Here is a 14,427-nt window from a genome sequence, read left to right on the forward strand (position 1 = left end):
CCTCTGACCTTCTAATTGCCGAAGAAACACAGAAATTGCATGGGAATTAGATACAAAAAGCACAATGCTGACTTGAGTATAAGAGGGCTGACTCTTCTTACTGTCTATGTTTTGAGACATTCCTGTGACACTAGTTGTAGATTCCGATGCTCCACTTCAGGTTTACTGTATACCTTGGACCTTCTTATTGACGATGAAACACAGAAATTGCATCGGAATAAAATAGAAAAGGCACAATGCCGACTTAAGTACAAGAGGACTTACTCTTCTTACTGTCTATGCTTTGAACCATCCCCGTGACACTAGTTATAGATTCCGATGCTTCACTTCAGGTTTACTGTATCCCTCTGACCTTCCTATTGAAGATGAAACACAGCATCGGAATTAAATAGAAAAGGCACAATGCCGACTTAAGTACAAGAAGACTGACTCTTCTTACTGTCTATGCTTTGAACCATTCCTGTGACACTAGTTACAGATTCCGATGCTTCACTTCAGGTTTACTGTATCTCTCTGACCTTCCACTTGAAGATGAAACACAGAAATAGCATCGGATTTAAATAGAAAAGGCACAATCCCGACTTAAGTACAAGAAGACTGACTCCTCTTACTGTCTACGTTTTGAACCATTCCTGTGACACTAGTTATAGATTCCGATGCTTCACTTCAGGTTTACTGTATCTCTTGAACCATCTTTTTGACGATGAATCACAGAAATTGCATCGGAATTAAATACAAAAGGCACAATGCCGACTTAAGTACAAGAACACTGACTCTTCGTAATGTCTATTTTTTAACCATTCCTGTGACACTAGTTATAGATTCCGATGCTTCCCTTCAGGTTTACTGTATCCCTGTGACCTTCTTATTGTCGGTGAAACATAGAAATTGCATCGGAATTAAATAGAAAAGGCACAATGCTGACTTTAGTACAAGAAGACAGACTCTTCTTACTGTCTATGATTTGAACCATTCCTGTGACACTAGTTATAGATTCCGATGCTTCACTTCAGGTGTACTGTATCCCACTGACCTTCTTATTGACGATGAAACACAGAAATTGCATCGGAATTAAATACAAAAGGCACAATGCTGACTTAAGTACAAGATGACTGACTCTTCTTACTGACTATGTTGTGAACATTTCCTGTGAGACCAGTTTTAGATTCCGATGCTTCACTATATGTTTACTGTATCCCTTGGACCTTATTATTGACGATGAAACACAGAAATTGCAACGGAAGTAAATACAAAAGGCACAGTGCCGACTTATGTACAAGAAGACTGACTCTTGTTACTGTCTATTTTTTAAGTATTCCTGTGACACTAGTTATAGATTCCGATGCTTCACTTCAGGTTTACTGTATCCCTCTGAACTTTTAATTGCCGATGAAACACAGAAATTGCATCGGAATTAAATAAAAATGGCACAATGCCGACTTAAGTACAAGAAGACTGACTCTTCTTACTGTCTATGATTTGAACCATTCCTGTGACACTAGTTATAGATTCCGATGCTTCACTTCAGGTGTACTGTATCCTTGGACCTTCTTATTGACGATGAAACACAGAAAATGCATCGGAATTAAATACAAAAGGCACAATGCAGACTTAAGTACAAGAAGACTGACTCTTCTTACTGTCTATGCCTTGAACCATTCCTGTGACACTAGTTACAGATTCCGATGCTTCACTTCAGGTTTACTGTATCTCTCTGACCTTCCAATTGAAGATGAAACACAGAAATAGCATCGGATTTAAATAGAAAAGGCACAATCCCGACTTAAGTACAAGAAGACTGACTCCTCTTACTGTCTACGTTTTGAACCATTCCTGTGACACTAGTTATAGATTCCGATGCTTCACTTCAGGTTTACTGTATCTCTTGAACCATCTTTTTGACGATGAATCACAGAAATTGCATCGGAATTAAATACAAAAGGCACAATGCCGACTTAAGTACAAGAACACTGACTCTTCGTAATGTCTATTTTTTAACCATTCCTGTGACACTAGTTATAGATTCCGATGCTTCCCTTCAGGTTTACTGTATCCCTGTGACCTTCTTATTGTCGATGAAACATAGAAATTGCATCGGAATTAAATAGAAAAGGCACAATGCTGACTTTAGTACAAGAAGACAGACTCTTCTTACTGTCTATGATTTGAACCATTCCTGTGACACTAGTTATAGATTCCGATGCTTCACTTCAGGTGTACTGTATCCCACTGACCTTCTTATTGACGATGAAACACAGAAATTGCATCGGAATTAAATACAAAAGGCACAATGCTGACTTAAGTACAAGATGACTGACTCTTCTTACTGACTATGTTGTGAACATTTCCTGTGAGACCAGTTTTAGATTCCGATGCTTCACTATATGTTTACTGTATCCCTTGGACCATATTATTGACGATGAAACACAGAAATTGCAACGGAATTAAATACAAAAGGCACAGTGCCGACTTATGTACAAGAAGACTGACTCTTGTTATTGTCTATTTTTTAAGTATTCCTGTGACACTAGTTATAGATACCGATGCTTCACTTCAGGTGTACTGTATCCCTTGGACCTTCGTATTGACGATGAAACACAGAAATTGCATCGGAATTAAATACAAAATGTACAATGCCGACATAAGTACAAGTAGACTGACTCTTCTTACTGTCTATGTTTGAACAATTCCTGTGACACTAGTTACAGATTCCGATGCTTCACTTCAGGTTTACTGTATCTCTCTGACCTTCTCATTGACGATGAAACACAGAAATTGCATCGGAATTAAATACAAAAGGCACAATGCCGACATATGTACATGTAGACTGACTTTTCCTACTGTCTATGTTTTGAACCATTCCTGTGACTCTAGATATAGATTCCTATGCTTCACTTCAGGTTTACTGTATCCCTGTGAACTTTTAATTGCCGATGAAACACAGAAATTGCATCGGAATTAGATACAAAAAGCACAATGCCGACTTAAGTACAAGAGGACTGACTCTTCGTACTGTCTATGTTTTGAAACATTCCTGTGACTCTAGTTATAGATTCCGATGCTTCACTTCAGGTTTACTGTATCCATCTGCCCTTCTTATTGACGATGAAACACAGAAATTGCATCGGAATTAATTAGAAAAGGCACAATGCCGACTTAAGTACAAGAAGACTGACTCTTCTTACTGACTATGTTGTGAACATTTCCTGTGAGACTAGTTATAGATTCCGATGCTTCACTTCAGATTTACTGTATCTCTTGGACCATCTAATTGACGACGAAACATAGAAATTGCATCGGAATTAAATACAATAGGCACAGTGCCGACTTAGGTACAAGAAGACTGAGTCTACCTAATGTCTATGATTTGAACCATTCCTGTGACTCTAGTTCTAGATTCCGATGCTTCCCTTCAGGTTTACTGTATCCCTCTGACCTTCTTAGTGACGATGAAACACAGAAATTGCATCGGAATTAAATTCAAAAGGCACAATGCAGACTTAAGTACAAGAAGACTGACTCTTCTTACTGACTATGTTGTGAACATTTCCTGTGAGACCAGTTTTAGATTCCGCTGCTTCACTATATATTTACTGTATCCCTTGGACCTTCTTATTGACGATGAAACACAGAAATTGCATCGGAATTAAATTCAAAAACCACAATGCCGACTTATGTACATGTAGACTGACTTTTCCAACTGTCTATGTTTTGAACCATTCCTGTGACACTAGTTATAGATTCCGATGCTTCACTTCAGGTTTACTGTATCCCTCTGAACTTTTAATTGCCGATGAAACACAGAAATTGCATCGGAATTAGATACAAAAAGCACAATGCCGACTTAAGTACAAGAGGACTGACTCTTCGTACTGTCTACGTTTTGAAACATTGCTGTGACTCTAGTTATAGATTCCGATGCTTCACTTCAGGCTTACTGTATCCATCTGCCCTTCTTATTGACGATGAAACACAGAAAATGCATCGGAATTAATTAGAAAAGGCACAATGCCGACTTAAGTACAAGAAGACTGACTCTTCTTACTGTCTATGCTTTGAACCATTCCTGTGACACTAGTTATGGATTCAGGTGCTTCACTTCAGGTTTACTGTATCCCTCTGACCTTCCTATTGAAGATGAAACACAGAAATTGCATAGGAATTAAATACAAAAGGCACAATGCCGACATAAGTACAATAAGACTGACCCTTCCTATTGTCTATGATTTGAACCATTCCTGTGACACTAGTTATAGATTCCGATGCTTAACTTCAGGTTTACTGTATCCCTCTGACCTTCTAATTGCCGAAGAAACACAGAAATTGCATGGGAATTAGATACAAAAAGCACAATGCTGACTTGAGTATAAGAGGGCTGACTCTTCTTACTGTCTATGTTTTGAGACATTCCTGTGACACTAGTTGTAGATTCCGATGCTCCACTTCAGGTTTACTGTATACCTTGGACCTTCTTATTGACGATGAAACACAGAAATTGCATCGGAATAAAATAGAAAAGGCACAATGCCGACTTAAGTACAAGAGGACTTACTCTTCTTACTGTCTATGCTTTGAACCATCCCCGTGACACTAGTTATAGATTCCGATGCTTCACTTCAGGTTTACTGTATCCCTCTGACCTTCCTATTGAAGATGAAACACAGCATCGGAATTAAATAGAAAAGGCACAATGCCGACTTAAGTACAAGAAGACTGACTCTTCTTACTGTCTATGTTTTGAACCATTCCTGTGACACTAGTTATAGATTCCGATGCTTCATTTCAGGTTTACTGTATCCCTTGGACCTTCTATTTGACGATGAATCACAGAAATTGCATCGGAATTAAATAGAAAAGGCACAATGCCGACTTATGTACAAGAAGACTGACTCATCTTACTGTCTATGATTTAAACCATTCCTGTGACACTAGTTATAGATTCCGATGCTTCACTTCAGGTTTACTGTATCCCTCTGACCTTTTATTGACGATGAAACACAGAAATTGCATCGGAATTAAATACAAAATGCACAATGCCGACTTAAGACTGACTTTTCTTAATGTCTATGTTTTGAACAATTCCTGTGACACTATTTGTAGATTCCGATGCTTCACTTCAGATTTACTCTATCTCTTGGACCATCTTATTGACGACGAAACATAGAAATTGCATCGGAATTAAATAGAAAAGGCACAATGCCGACTTAGGTACAAGAAGACTGACTCTACCTAATGTCTATGATTTGAACAATTCCAGTGACACTAGTTCTAGATTCCGATGCTTCCCTTCAGGTTTACTGTATCCCTCTGACGTTCTTATTGACGATGAAACACAGAAATTGCATCGGAATTAAATTCAAAAGGCACAATGCAGACTTAAGTACAAGAAGACTGACTCTTCTTACTGTCTATGTTTGAAACATTCCTGTGACACTAGTTATAGATTCCGATGCTTCACTGTAGGTTTACTGTATCCCTCTGCCCTTATTATTGACGATGAAACACAGAAATTGCATCGGAATTAAATAGAAAATGCACAATGACGACTTAAGTACAAGAAGACGGACTCTTCTTACTGTCTATGATTTAACCATTCCTGTGACACTAGTTATAGATTCCGAGGCTTCACTTCAGGTTTACTGTACCCCTCTGACCTTCCTATTGAAGATGAAACACAGAAATAGCATCGGAATTAAATAGAAAAGGCACAACGCCGACTTAAGTACAAGAAGACTGACTCTTCTTACTGTCTATGTTTTGAACCATTCCTGTGACACTAGTTATAGATTCCGATGCTTCACTTCAGGTTTACTTTATCCCTTGGACCTTCCTTTTGACAATGAATCACAGAAACTGCAACGGAATTAAATGGAAAAGGCACAATGCCCACTTATGTACAAGAAGACTGACTCTTCTTACTGTCTATGTTTGAACAATTCCTGTGACACTAGTTATAGATTCCGATGCTTCACTTCAGGTTTACTGTATCCCTTGGACCTTCTTAACGACGATGAAACAAAGAAATTGCATCGGAATTAAATACAAAACGGACAATGCCGACTTAAGTACAAGAAGACTGACTCAACTTACTGTCTATGTTTTGAACCATTCCTGTGACACTAGTTATAGATTCCGATGCTTCACTTCAGATTTACTCTGTCCCTTGGAACATCTTCAGGACGACGAAACACAGAAATTGCATCGGAATTAAATAGAAAAGGCACAATGCCGACTTATGTACAAGAACACTGACTCTTCCTACTGTCTATGTTTTGAACCATTCCTGAGACACTAGCTACAGATTCCGATGCTTAACTTCAGCTTTTCTGTACCCTCTGACCTTCTAATTGCCGAAGAAACACAGAATCTGCATCGGAATTAAATACAAAAAGCACAATGCTGACTTGTGTACAAGAGGACTGACTCTTCTCACTGTCTATGTTTTGAGACATTCCTGTGACACTTGTTATAGATTCCGATGGTCCACTTCAGGTTTACTGTATACCTTGGACCTTCTTATTGACGACGAAACACAGAAATTGCATCGGAATTAAATAGAAAAGGCACAATGCCGACTTATGTACAAGAAGACTGACCCTTCCTATTGTCTATGTTTTGAACTATTCCTGCGACACTAGTTATAGATTCCGATGCTTCACTTCAGGATAACTGTATCCCTCTGACCTTCCAATTGAAGATGAAACACAGAAATAGCATCGGAATTAAATAGAAAAGGCACAATGCCGACTTAAGTACAAGAAGACTGACTCTTCTTACTGACTATGTTTTGAACATTTCCTGTAAGACCAGTTTTATATTCCGATGCTTCACTATATGTTTACTGTATCCATTGGACCTTCTTATTGACGATGAAACACAGAAATTGTATCGGAAATAAATACAAAAGGCACAGTGCCGACTTAAGTTCAAGCAGACTGACTCTTCTTACTGTCAATTTTTTAACCATCCCTGTGACACTAGTTATAGATTCCGATGCTTCACTTCAGGTTTACTGTATCCCTCTGACCTTCTTATTGACGATGAAACATAGAAATTGCATCGGAATTAAATAGAAAAGGCACAATTCTGATGTAAGTTCAAGAAGACAGACTCTTCTTACTGTCTATGATTTGAACCATTGCTGTGACACTAGTTCTAGATTCCGATGCTTCCCTTCAGGTTTACTGTATCCCTCTGACCTTCTTATTGATGATGAAACGCAGAAATTGCATCGGAAATAAGTACAAAAGGCACAATGCCGACTTAAGTAGAAGAAGACTGACTCTTCCTTCTGTCTATGTTTTGGACCATTCCTGTGACACTAGTTACAGATTCTGATGCTTCACTTCAGGTTTACTGTATCCCTCTGACCTTCTTATTGACGATGAAACACAGAAATTGCATCGGAATTAGATACAAAAAGCACAATGCCCACTTACGTACAACAGGACTGACTCTTCTTGCAGTCTATGTTTTGAAACATTCCTGTAACACTAGTTATAGATTCGGATGCTTCACTTCAGATTTACTGTATCCCTTGGACCTTCTTATTCACGACGAAATACAGAAATTGCATCGGAATATAAATGAAAAGGCACAATGCTGACTTAAGTTCAAGAAGACTAACCCTTCCCATTGTCTATGTTTTGAACCATTAATGTGACACTAATTATAGATTCCGATTCTTCACTTCAGGTTTGCTGTATCCCTCTGACCTTCTAATTGCCGATGAAACACAGAAATTGCATCGGAATTAAATACAAAAGGCACAATGCCGTTAGGTACAAGAAGACTGACTCTTCTTACTGGCTATGATTCGAACCATTCCTGTGACACTAGTTATAGATTCCGATGCTTCACTTCAGGTTTACTGTATCCCTTGGACCTTCGTATTGACGTTGAATCACAGAAATTGCATCGGAACTAAATAGGAAATGCACAATACCTTTAGTTACAAGATGACTGACTCTTCTTACTGTCTACGATTTGAACCATTCCTGTGACACTAGTTATAGATTCCGATGCTTCACTTCAGGTTTACTGTATCCCTTGGACCTTCTTATTGACGATGAATCACAGAAATTGCATCGGAATTAAATAGAAAAGGCACAATGCCGACTTATGTACAAGAAGACTGACTCATCTTACTGTCTATGTTTTGAACCATTCCTGTGACACTAGTTGTAGATTCCGATGCTTCGCTTCAGGTTTACTGTATCCCTCTGGTCTTCTTATTGACGATGAAACACAAAAATTGCATCGGAATTAAATACAAAAGGCACAATGCCGACTTAAGTGCAAGAAGACTGACACTACTTACTGTCTATGTTTTGAACCATTCCTGTGACACTAGTTGTAGATTCCGATGCTTCACTTCTGGTTTACTGTATCCCTTGGACCTTCTTATTGACGATGAAACACAGAAATTGCATCGGAATTAAATACAAGAAGCACAATGCCGACTGATGTACAAGAAGACTGACTCTTCTTACTGTCTATTTTTTAACCATTCCTGTGACATTAGTTATAGATTCCGATGCTTCACTTCAGGTTTACTGTATCCATCTGACCTTCTTATTGACGATGAAACACATAAATTGCATCGGAATTAAATACAAAAGGCACAATGCCGACTCAAATACAAGTTGACTGGCTCTTCTTACTCTCTATGTTTTGAACATTTCCTGTGAGACAGGTTTTAGATTCCGATGCTTCACTATAGGTTTACCGTATCCCTTGGACCTTCTTATTGAGGATGAAACACAGAAATCGCATCCGAATTAAATAGAAAAGGCACAATGCCGACTTAAGAACAGGAAGACTCACTCTTCTTACTGTCTATGTTTTGAACCATTCCTGTGACACTAGTTATAGATTCCGATGCTTCACTTCAGGTTTACTGTATCCCTTGGACCTTCTTATTGCCGATGAAACAACCAAATTGCATCGGAATTGAATACGAAATGCACAATGCCGACTTAAGTACAAGAAGACTGACCGTTCTTACTGACTATGTTTTTAACCATTCCTGTGACACCACTCATTGATTCCGATGCTTCACTTCAGGTTTACTGTATCCCTCTTACCTTCTTATTGACGATGAAACACAGAAATTCCATCGGAATTAAATAGAAAAGGCACAATGCCGGCTTAAGTACAAGAAGACTGACTCATCCTACTGGCTATGTCTTGAACCATTCCTGTGACACTAGTTATAGAATCTGATGCTTCACTTCTGGTTTACTGTATCCCCCTGACCTTCTTATTGACGATGAAACACAGAAATTACATCGGAATTAAATACAAAAGGCACAATGCCGACTCAAGTACAAGAAGACTGACTTTTCCCACTGTCTATGTTTTGAACCATTCCTGTGACACTAGTTATAGATTCTGATGCTTCACTTCAGGTTTACTGTATCCCTCTGACATTCTTATTGACGATGAAACACAAAAATTGCATCGGAATTAAATAGAAGAGGCACAATGCCGACTTAGATACAAGAAGACTGACTCTTCTTACTGTCTATGATTTGAACCATTCCTGTGACACTAGTTATAGATTCCGATTCTTCACTTCAGGTGTACTGTATCCCTTGGACCTTCTTATTGACGATGAAACACAGAAATTGCATCGAAATTAAATACAAAAGGCACATTGCCGACTTAAGTACAAGTAGACAGATTCTTCTTACTGTCTATGCTTTGAACCATTCCTGTGACACTAGTTATAGATTCAGATACCTCTCTTCAGGTTTACTGCCTCCCTCTGACCTTCTTATTGACGACGAAACACAGAAATTGCATCGGAATTAAATAGAAAAGGCACAATGCCGACTTAAGTACAAGAAGTCTGACTCTTCGTACTGTCTATGTTTTGAACCATCCATGTGACACTAGTTATAGATTCCGATGTTTCTCTCCAGGTGTGCTACGTCTCTCTGTCCTTCTTATTGACGATAAAACACAGAAATTGCGTCGGAATTAAATAGAAAAGGCACAATGCCGACTTAAGTAGAAGAAGACTAACTCTTCTTACTGACTATGTTTTGAACCATTCCTGTGTCACTAGTTGTAGATTCCGATGCTTCACTTTATGTTTAGTGTGTCCCTTGGACCTTCTTATTGACTATGAAACACAGAACTTGCATCGGAAGTAAATACAAAAGGCACAATGACCACTTAAGTACAAGAAGACTGACTCTTCTTACTGACTGTGTTTTTAACCATTCTTGTGACAGTAGTTATGGATTCCGATGCCTCACTTGAGGTTTACTGTATCACTTGGATCTTCTTATTGATAACGAAACACAGGAATTGCATCGGAATTAAATAGAAAAGGCACAATGCCGACTTAAGTACAAGAAGACGGACTGTCCCTAATGTCTATGTTTTGAACCATTCCTGTGTCACTAGTTATAGATTCCGATGCTTCACTTCAGGTTTACTGTATACCACTGACCTTCGTATTGATGATGAAACACAGAAATTGCATCGGAATTAAATAGAAAATTCACAATGCAGACTTAAGTACAAGATGACTGACTTTTCTTACTGACTATGTTTTGAACCATTCCTGTGACACTAGTTATAGACTCCGATGCTTCACTTAAGGTTTACTGTATCCCTATGACCTTCATATTGACGATGAAACACAGAAATTGCATCGGAATTAAATACAAAAGGCAAAATGCCGACTCAAGTACAAGAAGACTGACTCTTCCCACTGTCTATGTTTTGAACCAATCCTGTGACACTAGTTATAGATTCTGATGCTACACTTCAGGCTTACTGTATCCCTCTGACCTTCTTATTGACGATGAAACACAAAAATTGCATCGGAATTAAATAGAAGAGGCACAATGCCGACTTAAATACAAGAAGACTGACTCTTCTTACAGTCTATGATTTGAACCATTCCTGTGACACTAGTTATAGATTCCGATGCTTCACTTCAGGTGTACTGCATCCCTTGGACCATCTTATTGACGATGAAAACACAGAAATTGCATCGGAATTAAATACAAAAGGCACAATGCCGACTTAAGTACAAGAAGACTGACTCTTCTTACTGTCTATGCTTTTAACCATTCCTGTGACACTAGTTATGGATTCCGATGCTTCCCTTCAGGTTTACTGTATCCCTCTGACCTTCTTATTGATGATGAAACACTGAAATTGCATCGGAATTAAATAGAAAAGGCACAACGCCGATTAAAGTACAAGAAGACTGGCTCTTCTTACCGACTATGTTTTGAACCATTCCTGTGACACTAGTTATACACTCCGATGCTTCACTTCAGGTTTACTGTATCACTTGGACCTTCTTATTGACGATGAAACACCGAAATTGCATCGGAATCAAATACGAAAGGCACAATGCCGACTTAAGTACAAGAAGACTGTCTCTTCTTACTGACTATATTTTGAACCATACCTGTGACACCACTTATAGAATCCGATGCTTCACTTCAGGTTTACTGTATCCCTTTGACCTTCTTATGGACGATGAAACACAGAAATTGCATCGGAAATAAATAGAAAAGGCACAATGCCGGCTTAAGTACAGGAAAACTGACTCTTCTTAGTGCCTATGCTTTGAACCATTCCTGTGACACTAGTTATAGATTCCAATGCTTAACTTCAGGTGTACTGCATCCCTTGGACCTTCTTATTGACGATGAAACACAGAAATTGCATCGGTATTAAATAGATAAGGCACAATGCCGACTTAAGCACAAGAAAACTGACTCTTCTTACTGACTATGTTTTGAACCATTCCTGTGACACTAGTTATAGATTCCGATGTATCACTTCAGATTTACTGTATCCCTTGGACCTTCTTATTGACGATGAAACACGATAATTGCATCGGAAATAAACACAAAAGGCACAATGCCGACTTCAGTACAAGAAGCCTGGCTCCTCCTACTGTCTATGTTTGGAACCATTCCTGTCACACTAGTTATAGATACCGTTGCTTCACTTCTGGTACACTGTATCCCTCTGACCTTCTTATTGACGAAGGAACACAGAAATTGCATCGGAATTATATAAAAAAGGCACAATGCCGACTTAAGTACATGGTGACTGACTCTTCCTACTGGCTATGTTTTGAACCATTCCTGTGACACTAGTTATAGATTCCGATGCTTCACTTCAGGTTTACTGTATCCCTCTGACCTTCTTATTGACGATGAAACACAGAAATTGCATCGGAATTAAACAGAAAAGGCACAATACCGATTTAAGTACAAGAAGACTGACTCTTCTTACTGTCTATGTCTTGAACCATTCCTATGACACTAGTTATAGATTCTGATGCTTCACTTCAGGTTTACTGTATCCCTCTGACCTTCTTATTGACGATGAAACACAGAAATTGCATCGGAATTAAATACAAAAGGCAAAATGCCGACTCAAGTACAAGAAGACTGACTCTTCCCACTGTCTATGTTTTGAACCAATCCTGTGACACTAGTTATAGATTCTGATGCTACACTTCAGGCTTACTGTATCCCTCTGACCTTCTTATTGACGATGAAACACAAAAATTGCATCGGAATTAAATAGAAGAGGCACAATGCCGACTTAAATACAAGAAGACTGACTCTTCTTACTGTCTATGATTTGAACCATTCCTGTGACACTAGTTATAGATTCCAATGCTTCACTTAAGGTGTACTGTATCCCTTGGACCTTCTTATTGACGATGAAACACAGAAATTGCATCGAAATAAATACAAAAGGCACATTGCCGACTTAAGTACAAGTAGACAGATTCTTCTTACTGGCTATGTTTTGAACCATTCCTGTGACACTAGTTATAGATTCTTATACTTCACTTCGGGTTTACTGTCTCCCTCTGACCTTCTTATTGACGACGAAACACAGAAACTGCATCGGAACTAAATAGAAAAGGCACAGTGCCGACTTAAGTACAAGAAGTCTGACTCTTCCTACTGTCTATGCTTTGTACCATCCCTGTGACATTAGTTATAGATTCCGATGCTTCACTTCAGGTTTACTGTATCCCTCTGACCTTCTTATTGACGATGAAACACAGATATTGCATCGGAATTAAATAGAAAAGATACAATGCCGACTTAAGTAGAAGAAGACTGACTCTTCTTACTGACTATGTTTTGAACCATTCCTGTGTCACTAGTTATAGATTCCGATGCTTCACTTTAGGTTTACTGTGTCCCTTGGACCTTCTTATTGACGATGGAACACAGAAAATGCATCGGAAGTAAATACAAAAGGCACAATGACGACTTATGTACAAGAAGACTGACTCTTCTTACTGACTATGTTTTTAACCATTCCTGTGACAGTAGTTATGGATTCCGATGCCTCACTTCAGGTTTACTGCATCCCTTGGATCTTCTTATTGATAACGAAACACAGAAATTGCATCGGAATTAAATAGAAAAGGCACAATGCCGAATTAAGTCCAAGAAGACGGACTCTTCCTAATGTCTATGTTTTGAACCATTCCTGCGTCACTAGTTACAGATTCCGATGCTTCACTTCAGGTTTACTGTATCCCTCTGACCTTCTTATTGACGATGAAACACAGATAGTGCAACAGAATTAAATAGAAAAGGCACAATGCCGACTTAAGTACAAGAAGACTGACTCTTCTTACTGACTATGTTTTGAACCATTCCTGTAACGCTTGTTATAGACTCCAAAGCTTCACATCAGGTTTACTGTATCCCTCCGACCTTCTTATTGATGATGAAACACAGAAATTGCATCGGAATTAAATAGAAAAGGCACAATGCAGACTTAAGTACAAGAAGACTGACTCTTCTTACTGACTATGTTTTGAACCATTCCTGTGACACTAGTTATAAACTCCGATGCTTCACTTCAGGTTAACTGTATCCCTCTGACCTTCTTATTGATGATGAAACACAGAAATTGCATCGGAATTAAATAGAAAAGGCACAATGCCGACTTAAGTATATGAAGCCTGACTCTTCCTACTGGATATGTTTTGAACCATTCCTGTGCAACTAGTTATAGATTCCGATGCTTCACTTCAGGTTTACTGTATCCCTCTGACCTTCTTATTGACGATGAGACACAGAAATTGCATCAGAATTAAAACCAAAAGGCACAATGCCGACTCAAGTACAAGAAGACTCCCTCTTCCTACTGTCTATGTTTTGAACCATTCCTGTGACACTAGTTATAGATTCTGATGCTTCACTTCAGGTTTCCGTATCCCTCGGACCTTCTTATCGACGATGAAACACAGAAATTGCATCGGAATTAAATAGAAGAGGCACAATGCCGACATAAGTACAAGAAGACTTTACTCTTCTTACTGTCTATGATCTGAACCATTCCTGTGACACTAGTTATAGATGCCGATGCTTCACTTCAGGTGTACTGTATCCCTTGGAACTTCGTATT

This window comes from Schistocerca americana, chromosome 1 (genome assembly GCF_021461395.2).
Source record: "Schistocerca americana isolate TAMUIC-IGC-003095 chromosome 1, iqSchAmer2.1, whole genome shotgun sequence".
In the NCBI taxonomy this organism is placed as follows: domain Eukaryota; kingdom Metazoa; phylum Arthropoda; class Insecta; order Orthoptera; family Acrididae; genus Schistocerca; species Schistocerca americana.